The following is a 4,055-nucleotide window of genomic DNA, read 5'->3' as shown; positions in this document are numbered from 1 at the left end:
TGCTTCAAACTCCTGAAGGCGGGGCGTTAGTGACAGACGCAAAAGAATCACTGGATTCTATTCCGGCCTGATCGAGAACTGACAGATGGATAGCCGTGCCGTGACAGGGTGCGTTGAACATTTCCACTGAGAGGATGGGAGGTAGCCACTGACAACGGTGAAACCCTTGCATAAGCTTGCCATGGAAATGAGTAAGAAGGATTGGATGAAGACAGTAGAAAAGCAGAGAGACGGAAGGGACCAAGCATCTTCATACGCTTATCTGAAATTCCTACCAATGAATTACATAAGTATCTCTATCTTTATCTTTATGTTTTATTCATCATCTATACCCATTTGAGTCTGCCTGACTAAGATTTACAAGGTGACCATAGCTTGCTTCATACCAACAATCTCCGTGGGATCGACCCTTACTCGCGTAAGGTTTATTACTTGGACGACCCAGTGCACTTGCTGGTTAGTTGTGCGGAGTTGTGATAGAGAGTTGAGATTGCAATGAGCGTACTATGTTGATGGCGCCATTGATGATCACAATTTCGCATACCAAGTTTTTGGCGCCGTTGCCGGGGATTGTTTCGTGTATGGACAACTGACGGTTCATCTTGTTGCTTAGATTAGGTATTTTTCAGAATTCTTAAGAAGGAATTCTAGAGTTTCATGATGACCTGTTGAAATATGGCTGGCTGAGAAGCCATGTCTAATCTTATTGGACCGAGGTTTCAACTGATCATCACAAGAGTTTATTGATCTCTATCAATCTTGCTATTGGAGCAATGATCTGCTAAGGCTTGGCTGGCCATTGGCCATGTCTAGTGTTTTGGACCGAAGCTTTCTTTGAAAGCTTGGCTGGCTGTGAAGCCATGTCTAATTCCTGGACCGGAGTCTTAGACTAGCATTGCAATGATTCCTGGAATCCAAATTAAGAATTCTGAAACTTTTATTTTCTATTTCCATATAATTTTCGAAAAAACACAAAAAAATTTCAAAATCATAAAAAACCAAAAATATTTTATGTTTCTTGTTTGAGTCTAGTGTCTAATTTTAAGTTTGGTGTCTTGCATGCATTGTTTATTTGATCTTGGTTCTATTTTCAAGTCAATAGTACAGGGAATTGAAGATTCAGAATATGCAACAGAGGAATTATACAGAAAAAGCTGGGCGTTCAAAACGCCCAGTGAAGAAGGACAGACTGGCGTTTAAACGCCAGCCAGGGTGCCTGGTTGGGCGTTTAACGCCCAAAAAGGTAGTGCATTGGGCGTTAAACGCCAGAATGTGCACCATTCTGGGCGTTTAACGCCAGGATGGCACAAGGGGGAGGATTTTGTTTTCAAATCAATTTTTTTTTCAAGTTTTCAAAGTTTTTCAAAATCAAATCTTTTTCAAATCATATCTTTTCAATCAAATGTTTTCAAAATCAATTTCTTTCCTTTTTCAAAGATATTTGCTAACAACTAATGATTTGATTGAACATTTCAAGTATGTTGCCTTTTCTGTTGAGAAAGGTTTAATGTTTGAATCATATCTTTTCTTGTTAGGCAAGTCATTAATTTTTAAAATCAAATCCTTTTAAAATTGTTTTCAAATCATATCTTCTCAATCATATCTTTTTAATCACATCTCTTTCAAAACAGTTTTCAATCATATCTTTTTGATTTCTAATTTTAAAATCTTTTTCAAAAATTACTTGATTTCTTTCCCACTCTTGATTTTCGAAAATCAAATTAAAGTTTTTCAAAATGTTTTTAAAATCTTTTTAACTTAATTTTCGAAATTTCTTCCCCTCTTCTCACATCCTTCTATTTATGGAGTACCACTCCTCCTCAATGCACAATTCGAACTCTATCTCACTAAGTTCGAATTCTTCTACCACTTTCTTCTATTATTCTGTTCCTCTGACACCTCAAGGAATCTCTATACTGTGACATAGAGGATTCCACATTTTCTTGTTCTCTTCTCTTTCATATGAGCAGGAACAAAGACAAAGGCATTCTTGTTGAAGCTGACCCTGAACCTGAAAGGACCTTGAAGCGAAAGCTAAGAGAAGCTAAGGCACAACTCTCTATAGAGGACCTAACAGAAATCTTCAAAGAAGAAGACATGGTAGCCGAAAACAACAACAATGCAAACAATGCAAGGAAGGTGCTGGGTGACTTTACTGTACCTACTCCCAACTTCTATGGGAGAAGCATCTCTATCCCTGCCATTGGAGCAAACAACTTTGAGCTTAAGCCTCAATTAGTTTCTCTAATGCAACAGAATTGCAAGTTCCATGGACTTCCATTGGAAGATCCTCATCAGTTCTTAGCTGAATTCTTGCAAATCTGTGACACTGTCAAGACTAATGGGGTTGACCCTGAGGTCTACAGACTTATGCTATTCCCTTTTGCTGTAAGAGACAGAGCTAGGACATGGTTGGACTCACAACCTAAAGAAAGCCTGGACTCATGGGAAAAGCTAGTCAATGCCTTCTTGGCAAAGTTCTTTCCACCTCAAAAATTGAGTAAGCTTAGAGTGGAAGTCCAAACCTTCAGACAGAAGGATGGAGAATCCCTCTATGAAGCTTGGGAAAGATACAAACAATTGATCAGAAAATGTCCTTCTGACATGCTTTCTGAATGGAGCATCATAGGTATTTTCTATGATAGTCTCTCTGAACTATCCAAGATATCTTTGGATAGCTCTGCTGGAGGATCTCTTCATCTGAAGAAGACGCCTACAGAAGCTCAAGAACTAATTGAAATGGTTGCAAATAATCAATTCATGTACACTTCTGAAAGGAATCCTGTGAACAATGGGACTAATCAGAAGAAAGGAGTTCTTGAGATTGATACTCTGAATGTCATTCTGGCTCAGAACAAGATATTGACTCAACAAGTCAATTTGATTTCTCAAAGTCTGTCTGGAATGCAAAATGCACCAAGCAGTACTAAGGATGCTTCATCTGAAGAAGAAGCTTATGATCCTGAGAACCCTTCAATGGAAGAGGTGAATTACCTAGGAGAACCCTATGGAAACACCTATAATTCTTCATGGAGAAATCATCCAAATTTCTCATGGAATGATCAACAGAGACCTCAACAAGGTTTCAACAACAATAATGGTGGAAGAAACAGGTTTAGCAATGGCAAGCCTTTTCCTTCATCTTCTCAGCAACAGACAGAGAATTCTAAGCAGAACCCCTCTGACTTAGCAACTATGGTCTCTGATCTAATCAAAACCACTCAAAGTTTCATGACTGAAACAAGGTCCTCCATTAGGAATTTGGAGGCACAAGTGGGACAGCTGAGCAAGAAAATTACTGAACTCCCTCCTAGTACTCTTCCAAGCAATACAGAAGAAAATCCAAAAGGAGAGTGCAAGGCCATCAACATGGCCGAATTTGGAGAGGAAGGAGAGGAAGTGAACACTACTGAGGAAGACCTCAATGGGCGTGCACTAGCCTCCAATGAGTTCCCTAATGAGGAACCATGGGAATCTGAGGCTCAAAATGAGACCATAGAGATTCCATTGGACTTACTTCTGCCTTTCATGAGCTCTGATGAGTATTCTTCCTCTGAAGAGGATGAGTATGTCACTGAAGAGCAAGTTGCTAAATACCTTGGAGCAATCATGAAGCTAAATGACAAGTTATTTGGAAATGAGACTTGGGAGGATGAACCCCCTTTGCTCACCAAAGAATTGGATGACTTGTCTAGGCAGAAATTACCTCAAAAGAGGCAGGACCTGGGAAGTTCTCCATACCTTGTACCATAGGCACCATGACCTTCAAGAAGGCTCTGTGTGACTTAGGGTTAAGTGTAAACCTCATGCCTCTCTCTGTAATAGAGAAGCTAGGGATCTTTGAGGTGCAAGCTGCAAGAATCTCATTAGAGATGGCAGACAACTCAAGAAAACAAGCTCATGGACTTGTAGAGGATGTTTTGGTGAAGATTGAAGACCATTACATCCCTGCTGATTTCATAGTCCTAGAGACTGGAAAGTGCATGGATGAAACCATCATCCTTGGCAGACCCTTCCTAGCCACAGCAAAGGCTGTGATTGATGTTGATGGAGGT

The 4,055-nt window shown here is 39.9% G+C and overlaps 1 non-coding gene across 1 annotated transcript; it reads right to left on the bottom strand.

Annotated features, from left to right (window-relative positions):
• Window positions 1–2,502: 2,502 nt before the first annotated feature.
• On the bottom strand, window positions 2,503–2,610 carry LOC130959608 (small nucleolar RNA R71). Its single transcript, XR_009078680.1, has one exon. It is a non-coding gene; the product is annotated as a small nucleolar RNA R71 (small nucleolar RNA).
• Window positions 2,611–4,055: the final 1,445 nt, after the last annotated feature.

Source organism: Arachis stenosperma, chromosome 10 (genome assembly GCF_014773155.1).
Source record: "Arachis stenosperma cultivar V10309 chromosome 10, arast.V10309.gnm1.PFL2, whole genome shotgun sequence".
Lineage (NCBI taxonomy): Eukaryota > Viridiplantae > Streptophyta > Magnoliopsida > Fabales > Fabaceae > Arachis > Arachis stenosperma.
The sequence above is the reverse complement of the archived record's forward strand: the minus strand, read 5'-3'. Positions and strand labels throughout refer to the sequence as shown.